The 12,698-nt window shown below is 40.9% G+C and overlaps 1 long non-coding RNA gene across 4 annotated transcripts; it reads right to left on the bottom strand.

The window, feature by feature from the left end:
* Window positions 1–5,600: 5,600 nt before the first annotated feature.
* Window positions 5,601–12,616, bottom strand: LOC131809040 (uncharacterized). Of its 4 annotated transcripts, XR_009345044.1 has the most exons (4): window positions 12,135–12,616; window positions 7,458–7,556; window positions 6,144–6,249; window positions 5,601–5,907 (listed from the first exon to the last, which is right to left on the bottom strand). It is a non-coding gene; the product is annotated as an uncharacterized LOC131809040 (long non-coding RNA). The 4 variants fall into 4 exon arrangements; XR_009345045.1 differs by lacking the exon at window positions 7,458–7,556 and having other exon boundaries at window positions 11,862–12,616; XR_009345043.1 differs by lacking the exon at window positions 7,458–7,556.
* Between the last annotated feature and the right edge of the window lie 82 nt (window positions 12,617–12,698).

Here is a 12,698-nt window from a genome sequence, read left to right as displayed (position 1 = left end):
GCCTAAATGACATTTCAAATAAATAAATTTTACAGATGATAGAAACTTTTAAGTATTAATATTTTAATATTGAAATAGTAAGATTAAAGAGCCAACAGGAAACATTCTTTAGCTATGACAATGTTTATCACAATTTAGAATTATAATTCCACTACTACTTAGATGGTACTACCATTCCACCTCAAAAGATTTTGTCTTGTTTTGTCCATTTATTCTAAATATAAAAAATTAGGGGTGCCTGGGTGGCTCAGTAAGCATCTGACTTTGGCTCAGGTCATGATCTCAGGGTTCTGGGATCCAGCCCTGCATCAAGCTCCATGCTCAGTGAGGAGTCTTCTTCTCCCTCTGCCCCTCCCCAACTTGTATGCACTATGATCTCTTTCTCTCAAATAAACTCTTTTTAAAAATATTTAAAATTTAAAAATACATAAAAAATTAAAAAGACTTACCCAACCTTAAATAATGAGGGACTGAATCAAGATTCATGATCATCTTCATAAAATAAAATGAAGAAAATTAAGTTTTAAAAGAGTTAAAAAATACATCTTGACTTTTATTTTTTAAAAATCTATTGCTCTTGTACAGTGGGGGAGAGCTTGGATTAACAAAAGTTTATGTGAAGATGATGGTGTTTAGTTAAAACACTTTAGTTAAAAGTATTACGGTCTGAGAGATTTAGAAATCTTACAGATTGTACAAATAAAGCTTGTGTGGTGTTAAAAAAAAGTATTAAGGACTCTGTATGTAGTTGTCATTTGTAAGATAGAGACATGTATACAATTTGTGGAGCATCTAGAAAAGGACAATGATAACATGATTCTTGTCTTCAGAGCTGTCATGGAAAATGTTCTTTCTGGCACCAGAAGGCAAGCATTTCCAGTAGGTGGAGGTTGCAGAGAGGCATACATATCCTGGCTCAATTGGAGGGAAGCATCTATTGTAAACCAAGGCCTATGAGAATACCTGCAAAGAAGGTAGTATTGTTCATAGTTTTTCAGAAGGAAAAGCTAAGGCTCAGAGTGGTATCAAGGTACAACTATTTAGCAAAATGAATTAAATGAATTATCTCTATATTTTCTTTCACTGGAAGTGAAAGGTGGGATGATCATTTCCTAACAATATTGTAAAAGATTTTGGCATTGGATAGAAGGTGGAATAAAGAGAGCCCCAAAGTAATTTCTTTTTTTTTTTAAGGATTTTCAATAATACATAATTTTATTTTTTAAAATTTTTATTAACATATATTATTTGCCCCCAGGGTACAGGTCTGTGAATCATCAGGCTTACACATTTCACAACATCCAAAATAGAGAGAGAGAGCACAAGCAGGCAGAATGGCAGGCAGAGGCAGAGATAGAAGCAGGCTCCCCACCAAGCAAGGAGCCCCATGTGGGACTCCAGGATCATGACCTGAGCCAAAGGCAGTGGCTTAACCAACTGAGCCACCCAGGTGTCCCTCCAAAGTAATTTCTAATGTCAAAATTCTTTGATTCTCTAGGACATCTTATTAAATGACATTGTAAACCAAATGTAGTCTCTTGTTGACTCACTGCCATCACTACAAACAAACTCATTAATTTGGCTTTGAGTTATGATCTTCTTTACCCAGATTGGAAGGGTTGAAGGTTACTGTTCTCATGGAATCAGAAAGCAGAGACAAACTTGTTTTTATTATAGCTTGCACTCCTCTGTCGGCTGCCACCTCTTCCTTCCATTATTAGTTTATCCTGAGTTATACGATGCTACTGTCTTATTTGTCTGGCCAGTGACCTACTGGCAGCTGTTTCTCACATTGTGTCAAGCATATGGACACTGTGATAACTGTTTTCTTAAAGGCACTTTTATTCATGGGTCGTGGTATGTTCTGGAAGACTGGGGCTGCCAGATATCTGGCCAAAATGGAGAAAAATGAGTCTTTATCTGATTTTTTTTAGTAGTGATCAGTCCAAACGTTCAAGTAGCCTGATGACTACAAACTTTGTTCTTTCTTTTCAGCCCATTCTTTCACGCTCTTTCCTAGACCTGTGACTCTAACCAGCAAATCACTGCCACCAAAATCAGAAAGGGTAATTTAATCTTAGTGTTGCTTTTTTTTTTTTTAGCTTCTTTTTTTAAGATTTTATTTATTTATTTGACATAGAAAGGTACAGTGAGAGAGGGAAAACAAGCAGGGGAGTGGGAGAGGGAGAAGCAGTCTCTCTAGTTGAGCAGGGAGCCTGGGATTATGACCTGAGCCAAAGGCAGACAATTAATGACTGAGCCATCCAGGTACTCCCTTAGCATTGCTTTTACTAGAGCCAGGGTAGCCTCCAAATTTGTATTAATACAGAAAAGTTAACTCTCTAGGGAAATCACGTACTTTGATGTTGACTTACTCAAACCATGCCAGTTTCCTGAAACAGGAGAAACAGGTTGGGAAAACAGAGTATGGCTGACCTAGTGGAGATACTTGTGTTTGTGCCAGAGGAGAGACTTGGAGGGTAAAGGACGGGGGAAATGAAATCTTTGTATTATGAGCTTAAGTAATAGGAATTTAACTTTGCTTTCATCATGTGACAAACTAAGGTGGAATGTCTTGGGATTCTGTTATGAACTGCTGGGCTCCATGGATATACTGGATGACCTTGTACTTGGGGAGCTGCTATCGTGATTTCCCATCTTACTTATTTTGAAAATGGGTAAGGACATGAGAATTTGACCAGTGCACTGGGTCTGATCATATGAAGAAGCAATTACTCTATTTTGAAAGTTCTACAGAAACTGTTCCCCCACATGTCTGAGTTCATAATAGTTTCTCTTTGACGGATTCAAACCAGTGGGGAGTATATTAAAGTGAACAGGTCTCATGAAGACCAATTAGACCACAGGGGTGTCTGAAGGGGGCCAGTGCTAAGCTCTGAGGAAGGATAGCTAGAGAGGATGAACAGCTGGGCATGCTCCATGGAGAGTAGAATTTCAGAAATAGTAAGGAGTTAGGAGTAAGGGGAAGGGCAGCAATGAAAAGAGTGATGATTAAAGGGAAACAAAAACAAAGTGGGAATCCCAGCTTCCGCCTAAGTTGATTCCACCACTGTGATTCTGATCTGTCTGAACCAGAAAAGACTGAGTGAGGAGTTGGAGACATCAGTTATCTGAATAGCAAGGGGTAAGTGTAGAGGGCTAAAAACACAAAGATTACTTGAAAGACTGTAAAGTAAATTAGACCTGAAATCCTCTCCTCTTACTCTTTCATTTGTTCATTCTTTTGTCCTCTGGAGAAACTGAATTAGACTCCTCACTCAGTCTTTTCTGGGGTTCTGTGGTATACATTTGCTTGCTTATTATTATTATTGTCCCCTTGCCCTCAGCCCCCACCCCCATTAGGTTTCTGCTTTCTTTGAACTGCTCCAACAGTTGTTGCTTGTCTTTTACCTTCCAGATTCAAAGGTTTTGTTGACAGTGTTTGAGTGCTATTATCTTTTCTCCCATGTTCTTTGTCCTCCTTGATTTATATCATTTAATATTGCTTTGCTGTCATTTTAGTGGTGTTTCAGGAGGAAACTGTAGTTTCAGTCCACATTTTTACTAAGGTGTTGCCAGTAAGACTTTTGTTAAGGGGTCAGACATGTCTGACTGGCTCACTCTTTCCAGGATGCTTCCCAGTCACCAAGAACAGCTGGGAGCTGGGAGGAGGCATCTCACTGAAAATGGGAATTTAAAGTTGAGCATTCTGAAGCATCAGGCACTTCTGTCCCTGGCTCTTTTCTTAGGTCAGTGCTTTCACTGCAGCCCTCTCAGGTGGTTTTTTTCCTCCCACAGTCCTATTACTCCTCAAGAGTTGGAAGTAGATGTTCTTCTTGTACCTTATCACTGTTTCCAGACATTTCTCCCTTTGTATTCCTTTTAAATTCCCCAGCTTTGAGTCTCATGCCATCAAATTGTATCACTTATTTCCCTTCGTTATTGCTGTCATCCATAAAAATCTCTGGGTCATTCACTCTCATTTCTCAAAAAGTTTAGCTCTTGGCTCATTTCACTCCCTACAACACTACTCCTGATTTAATTCTCGGTGATTAAATTACGTACGTGGATAATCCTTTCAACACCCTGACATATTCCTTGAATAACAGTGTTCCGCTGATATTATCCTCTCCCATTTCCTGCATTCATTCCCATGGTCATACCTTTGATTTTCTTAGTTCCCAAAACTAACCCCTCCATAATGTCAGGCTGATGTAGCTCACTGTCTCACCACCCCCCCACCACCACCTTTTATCTTCCAGCCATCTCCTAGTAACTTGATTTCAGCACTCTTTTGACTACCACCTTTCATTGTCCATACCCTTCCTGAGGTCCTCTCCTCACTTCATAACCAGTTTAGATCCCAGGATCAGTCAGTATAATGATTCACTTGCATATACTTTTAACTCCATTTACCCTCTCTTTTTGTCATTTCGCAAAACCACAATATTGGTTAAAGCCAGCTTTTTGCCTAAACCTGTGCAGTAACCATGCTGATTGGTCTCACTTTATTTTTTTAAATGTATTTTATCCTTTTTTTTTTAAAGATTTTATTTATTTATTTGTAAGAGAGAGAGAGAGTGAGAGCGAGCACAGGCAGACAGAGTGGAAGGCAGAGTCAGAGGGAGAAGCAGGCTCCCTGCGGAGCAAGGAGCCCAATGTGGGACTCGATCCCAGGACGCTGGGATCATGACCTGAGCTGAAGGCAGCTGCTCAACCAACTGAGCCACCCAGGCATCCCTATTTTATCCTTTTTTATTTTAAGTATAACTAACATACAGTGTTATATTAGTTTCAGGTGTACAATATAGTGATTTAACAGTTCCATATATTACTCAGTGCTCATCAAGATAAGTGTGTTCTTAAATCCTCTTCACCTATTTCACCCAAGCCCCCTTTTATCACCCTTCTGGTAACCATCTGTTCTCTACAGTTAAAAGTGTGTTTTTGGTTTGTCTATCTTTTTTTCCCCTTTGTTCATTTGTTTTGTTTATTAAATTCCTCATGAGTGAAATCACATGGTTTTTGTTTTTTCTGAGTGTCTTATTTTGCTTAGCATTTATACTCTCTAGATCCATCCATGTTGTCACAAATGGCAAGGTGTTGTTCTTTTTTTTTATGACTGAATAATATTCCTGTATGTGTGTGTGTGTGTGTGTGTGTGTGTGTGTGTACATACTCCATCTTTACCCATTCATATGGGACACTGGGACTGCTTCCATACTTTGGATATGGTAAATAATCCTGCAGTAAACAGAAGAATGCATATATCCTTCAAATTTGTTTTTTAATTCTTTTTTTTTATTTTTTTTTATTTTTTATAAACATATATTTGTATCCCCAGGTTTACACTGTTTTTTAATTCTTTGAGTAAATACCCAGTAGTACAATTACTGGATCATAGGATAGTTCTATTTTGGATTTTTTGAGGAACCTGCATACTGTTTTCCACATTAGCTGTGCCAGTTTGCATTCCCACCAACAGAGCACAGGAGTTTTTTTCTCCACATCCTTGCCAACACTTGTTTCTTGAGTTCTTTTAGCAATTCTGACAGATACGGAGCAATATCTCATTGTGGTTTTGATTTGCATTTCATTGATGGGTGATGTTGAGCAGCTTTTTATGTGTCTGTTGACCATCTGTATGTCTTCTTTGGAGAGATGTCTATTCATGTCTTCTGCCCATTTTTAATGGGATTGTTTTACTGGTGCTGATTTGCATAAATCCTTTATATATTTTGGATAGTAACCCTTTATTGGATATGTTATTTGTAATTATCTTCTCCCATTTGGTAGGTTGTCTTATAGTTTTGTCAATTGTTTCCTTTGCTTTGCAGAAGCTTTTAATTTTGATGTAGTCCCAATAGTTCAGTTTTGCTTTTGTTTCCCTTGCTTCAGGAGACATGTCTAGAAAAATGATGATATTGCTGACGTCAGAGAAATCACTGCCTCTACTCTCTTCTAAGATTTTTATGGTTTAAGTCTCACATTTATATCCTTAATCGATTTTATTTTTGTGTATGGTATAAGAAAATGGTCTAGTTTCATTCTTTTGCTTGCCAGCACTATTTGTTGAAGAGATTGTCTTTTTCCCATTGCATATTCCTGCCTCCTTTGTTGAAAATTAATGTGATTGGTCTTACCTTAAATTCATGTCCGTATCTCTTAGGCTCTTATTGCTGCCCAACATTGTATCTTCCTAGTCATTCTTCTTCCCATTATCCAAGATCAGAGCTCCACTAACTTTTTCTGTAAAGAGCCAGATAATAAGTATTTTAGGCTTTGCATTTCATGCAGTCTTTTTCACAACTAATCTACTCTGCCTTTGTAGCAGGAAGTACATAGGCAAAATGTAAATGAGTTGAATTTGAATTTGTGTTGTCATAATATAGTATCATCTTTATTTTTCCCCCAACCATTTAAAAGTATAAAAATTATCCTTAGCTTGCAGGTGATATAAAAACAGGATTTGGCCCCCAGCTGTAAGTTTGCTGGGCTATGTCCTAGGTTATTTCATACCTTCTTTACTTCTCAAATTTCTAACACTTCTTTCCCCATTCTCACTCTTAGATGATTACTTTGCTTTCAATTTCATTCATGAAATAATTGTAACAATCACCACCCCCACTATATCTACCCCTTTATTGGAATCTGTATGTATATATGCAGCTTTCCCTTGTGTTACTGTAGTACAGTACCTTACCATTGTGTAACCTAACATGTTTGTTTATTGTCTGTCTTCCCCTCTAGAATCTTAGCTCCAAGAAGGTAGGGAGTTTTGTCTTTTTATATACTGATGTATACCCAGTACTGAGAGCAGTGTTTAGCATGCTAAACATTCAGCAAATGCTTGAATGAATGAACACTGGCTACCAGACTAGCAAGCAGAAGTTTGGAGGAATTTTTCTCCAGAGAAACTTACCTCTCCTTCCAAGAGAAAAACTCACCTATTTCGGTACTTGGAGATCTCCTTGAGCACATTAAATGGTAACTTTACAAACTCTTTGAAAAAACACCCACAATAACAAATCCCCATTTTATGGGATTGACTCAGTATTTAATATGCATATATGATGTGTACATGCATAAAACCAAAGTTTCACAAAATAATTTTTTAAAGATTTTATTTATTCATTTGACAGAGATCACAAGTAGACAGAGAGGCAGGCAGAGAGAGAGGAGGAAGCAGGCTCCCCACTGAGCAGAGATCCCGACGCGGGGCTTGATCCCAGGACTCTGGGATCATGACCCAAGCCGAAGGCAGAGGCCTTAACCCACTGAGCCACTCAGGGACCCCTCACAAAATAATTTTTATATGTTATATAATATTTTCCATTCTATTCTGTCATTTGGGACAGGTGGGAAGAAGGTTGGTTGTAAGTGACTAATTTCACAGTTCACTAATAGGTTTGCAACCAGAATTTCGAAAAATACTTCAGGGTGTCCTAAGAACAAACCTTGTCATGTACGTAGGGCTTCCAATCAGCTCTCGTTCTTAAACACACTCTTACATATGAATGGATAGTCAAGGATCTCCAGACATTTAAGAAAAGTTTCTAACACAAAAGACAGAAACAAGGACTGAAAAACTCAACACGGACAATTCAAGAAATACAATTAGAAATATTCTCAGAGAAATAAAATATTGCATACCCTGATGGAACAGAATGCTATTTAAAGGGTAAGGGGAAAAAAATAATAATAAAGGGTGACGGAAGAGTGGGCAAGAAGGTACTCTAGTAAATGTAAGACAGGATAATTTAAATGTAAAAATTTAAAAGAAGACTTGGAATATGGAAATCTTTCAGAATAAAAGAAGTAGAAAAGAGAAGAAATGATAAATTATCCTAGGACAAAAACTGTACAGCAGGCTTAGAGAACAACTAATCCAGAATGAAGGATAATGATAGACTCCTAGAGGGTTGTCTCCAGTTTGAAAAATAAACTGATAGGCTACCTGATGTGTTTGAATGTATTGAGAGTTTTAGGTAAATGAATTATAGATACTTAAGTGCTAGCCACTTAAAGCATGGAAAAAGAGGCACTGGCTAATTTCAGTCAAAAAACCAAAATGTAATATTATGCTAATGGAACCAACTATGAATAATACATACAGTCATAATAATATATTGAGGTTATTTACCTAAGGTGATAGAGATACACTGAAGGATAGAGAAATAATATATATGTTTACAAGAGGGCATTAGAGTATATATGCATGGTCTATTTCTTTTTTTTTTTTTTTTAAGATTTTATTTATTTGACAGAGATCACAAGTAGGCAGAGAGGCAGGCAGAGAGAGAGGAGGAAGCAGGCTCCCCACTGAGCAGAGAGCCTGATGTGGGGCTTGATCCCAGGACCCTGAGATCATGACCTGAGCCGAAGGCAGAGGCTTAACCCACTGAGCCACCCAGGCGCCCCTGCATAGTCTATTTCTTGTAAGAAGAAGTAGAATAATAGACCAAACTGAAAAATCAAGAACTAGTTATAAGCGTATTATTATGGAGATATATCCCAGAAGAGATAGCTAAAAGGTAAGAAAAAGGTGGTTCAATTTTTTTAAATATACAATATTGGTAAAAATAAATATAATGTATTTCATGTTTGAAAATCTTAGTGTTTAGAGAGGAGGGACTGTTTTCCTCAAGTGTTACGTTAGGACACTGGGAAACCAACAATACTCATTTAGCATTCCTCTGAAAGAAGGTTTTAAAATTCTCCCTGCTTTGGGACTAAACCTTGTGTTACTTTGGTATTCTAGGGATTTCAGTAACTTATCAGCAATAGGGGGACCATCTCTAGGAACAGACAGTATTCTGGCCCTATACATTATTGTTATCAAGGTGGGGACCAGCAAGTGATGTGTGATGTGGCATAGCACATATACATGGCTTTACAGGAAGTGAAGGACAGAAAATCTCCTGGAAGGAGGTCAGGTAGGAGGAAGCATCCTGGCCAGGCACATGGTAATGGAGATGGCTCATAGAAGACATTCCTGGGTATGTTCAGAAATAACTGATAGAAACTGGTTGCGTGTGTGTGTGTGTGTGTGTGTGTGTGTGTGGTGTCCTGGGTATGTTCAGAAATAACTGATAGAAACTGGTTGTGCATGTGTGTGTGTCTCGTGTCCTGCCATAACCACTAGAGGCACAATCTAAGGAAACCATCATCACTGATGCTGTGCATGACTCCGTTTGTTCTGGACTGGTATGGCCTGGGAAAGTGTTGAGCAGATCAGGTAAGGTGGAAAAATAAGAAGGGAACATCCAGAAAGCTGTTTGATCACTGGAGGGGAAAGAGGGTGAGGAGGTGCAGACAGACCTGGCAAAACCATGGTCCCGCTTACATAAAACTGGTCCCTTCTGCTTCCTAACCTTCTGACTTCCACACTTAAATCCCTCACTAGGGAATTTTTCAAGCCTCACAAAGAAGTGAGAGGGCCCAGTCCGGGTGGGAGGGTGCCCCTGGACCTGTGTCACTCCTTAAAAAAGAATGAAATAGAAAAACTTAGACACAGGGAAGCAAGGAAAAGGGAGGGGAAGAGTGGGTACTAAGGGAAGATTGGGTGCTAAGTCCACCTTGCCTGTAAAAAGAACTCTGATGTGGCCTAAAGATCTAGGAAGACTCTACGTCAGAACTCTCTCCTCTCCTGCCTACTCTGGTATGTCAGAGCCCATCCATAGTTCTTTGGGCTCAGCATTACCTTCTCATGGCCAGAAAATGAACCATGTAGGAACCTGGTTCTTTGACAAGACCCTGTAAGCCCCTCCCATTCACCTTTTCTCTTTTCTGGGTCCCTACAAATATTGATCAGTTTTTACAATATCCCAGTTTCCAGGTACAAAGGTAAAAGGCAAGGCTCCTGCCCTGAAAAAGCTCACCATATTTGGGTGGAGGCTGGGAATATAGAGGCAGATATAAAGACATAGTTTATATTGCACTTAAGTCAGGTTAGTCTTTCTAGCTTAAAAGACCACTGATCTTAGGGGAAAGTTGTTTAGGTGTGAGCAGGGCAGAACAAGAGGAACTAACCTCTTCCTTTTTTTTTTTTTTTTCTTTTTTTGGACCCTCTTTATTTCTATTCCATCACCTAAAATTACTTTCATTTTCTTGGTGTATATATACCTCCCCCAAACCCTTGGCTCTGGCTGTGCCAGTTTCTCCCAGTCACCCTTCTCTTTACCAAAGCCTGAGTTTTCTTTCAGTCTCCAGACAGGCACACTCCACTCATGGTAGCCATAGTCTATATTCTAGGACAGTGATGGCTAACATAAATATTACATTCTCTAGTAGCCACATTTAAGAAGTGAAAAGAAACAAACTTTTAAAAAATATTTTATTTATTTATTTGACAGAGAGACATCACAAGTAGGCAGAGAGAGAGGAAGGGAATCTCTCTCAGCAGAGAGCCTGATGCGGGGCTCAATCCCAGGACCCTGAGACCATGATCTGAGTGGAAGGCAGAGGCTTTAACCCACTGAGCCACCCAGGCACCCACAAATGAAACTATTTTAATAAAATTTTTAATCCAATATATTTGAAATATTTCCACCTTCAAAATACTGAGATATTTTTTGTTTGTTTTTTACTAAGTTTTTGAAATCCAGTGTATATTTTACACTTACTAGCCACATCTCAAGTGCTCAATTACCACATGTGGCTAGTGGCTATTGTACTGAACAGTTCAACTAAAATTCTGCTTCCACGAGTGTTCTTGGTAATTCTTCACTAAACAGTTAAGGCCCATCAGACAGAGGCATTACCATGTATTTACTTTAAGCCTCTGTACACCAATCAAGTCCCTGAGAGAACAATTTTGAAGAAAAGGCCTGTAAGGTTTTAGCTAGAGTGAGCATTCCATTTAACTGTCAGACGTAGACAGCCCTAAATTGATCCCAATCACAGATTGGGATTAGCAATCACAGATCCACAGTGCCTCATAGACATATTTAACCCCAAGTGTCTCCAAGGTTGTTCCTTGGCCAGCAGAACACCCACAACAAAGACTTAACATTTCACTAATGGGACAGTACCTTCACAGAGCAGCTTGGAGGGGCTATGATGAAAGGGCATCCAGTCCTACCCGTCTGTTCCAACAGGGACTAGGGATTCAAAGGGGCTAAATAAATTTGGCACAGTATCAAACATACTGTGTTAGATTCTGGTATCAACAATAATCACATGGGAGGAGCACCTGACTGGCTCTGTCCTAGAGCACATGACTCTAGATCTCGGGATCCTGAGTTCCAGCCCTTGAGTTCCGTATGCTAGATATGGAGCCTACGTAAAATAATTTTTTTTAAGTAAAGGAGAAAGAGTCATACGGGAGAAAAATATCAAAAATTTTTCTAATTAAAACATTTCCTTGGGGCGCCTGGGTGGCTCAGTGGGTTAAGCCACTGCCTTCGGCTCAGGTCATGATCTCAGGGTCCTGGGATTGAGTCCCGCATCGGGCTCTCTGCTCAGCAGGGAGCCTGCTTCCTCCTCTCTCTCTCTCTGCCTGCCTCTCTGACTACTTGTAATCTCTCTCTGTCAAATAAATAAATAAAATCTTAAAAAAAAAAAAAAACATTTCCACAAACTAGGAAAAGAACTACCTTTAACTGCTATTGTTTAAATAAAGAAACACGGGTATTCCATGCGAGAATTTGAAATCCATAGATGAGTTCAATCTCCTCATAGTGAACCAAGAACCAGAGGCCCAGAAAAGTTAAGTGTTTTGCCCAAGGTCATCCAGCAAATCTGTAGCGGTGCTGATGAGCTCTGTATCCTTTCCACTATCCCGCTCCACACTATCTCCACTCACTGAAAAATATTTTATTTGGAGACACTGTGCCATCTCCAGGGTTCTCTTCAATTACCTGCAGAGGATGACCCACACTAGGAAGACCGGTCAGCGCTCCCCCCAACTCTGACTTAGAGGTCAGCCGCCCAGAATAGGATGGTAGCGCCGCAATTCCCCACTGGATTCCCGGGCGGAGGAGGCTACTGGGGCGGGGGGGGGGGGGGGGGGGCAGGGCTGTTTGCCAACTCCACACCTTCCGGAGCCTGGCCAGACCCGGCCCGGCCCAGCCCAGTCGCGACGCTGCAGCCCAGTTCCTGCAGAAGGCTGGGCTTAAACCGTCAGCACTCACCGCGACGCAAGCGCGGAGACCTAGACAGATGCTAGGGCCGCGAAAGCAGAGATTGTTAGAAACCTGCGTCCGGGAAGCGCGTGCATGCGGGCGGCGGGTTAGAACCCAAAGTGCCCGAAAGGACCCGACCCTCCGGTTGGGGTTGGCTTGCTGGAAGAGATGGCTCGGCCAGTCGGTCTCCTAGGAGCGTCTCCACGCCTACCACCCGCCCCCGCTGCGCCTGTAGGATATGCCGCACTCTCCAGCGATCCCTGGGGCTTGGGCTCCCTCCGGCCTCTGGGGGTCTGGCGACGAACCGCTCCGGCCTCCCAGGGGTCGTTGGGAGGCTCGCGTCTGAGATCTCGTGTTTGCTGGGGGTCTCCCTGGGCGAGAGGACTTCCCAGGGCACTGGCGGGCCACAGCCCCCGCTGCTTCTGCGCCCAAGAAAGACAGCCTCGAGCCCCAAAGCTCTGTTGGGCCGAGGCTGCCCGGCTAGAAGCGCCCCCTTCGATTTCCTCGCCGCAGCACGCCGGAGAGGCGCGGGCACAGCGCAGCCTCCGGGCCCTGCGCACCCGGAACCGTTTC

Source organism: Mustela lutreola, chromosome 1 (genome assembly GCF_030435805.1).
Source record: "Mustela lutreola isolate mMusLut2 chromosome 1, mMusLut2.pri, whole genome shotgun sequence".
Lineage (NCBI taxonomy): Eukaryota > Metazoa > Chordata > Mammalia > Carnivora > Mustelidae > Mustela > Mustela lutreola.
The sequence above is the reverse complement of the archived record's forward strand: the minus strand, read 5'-3'. Positions and strand labels throughout refer to the sequence as shown.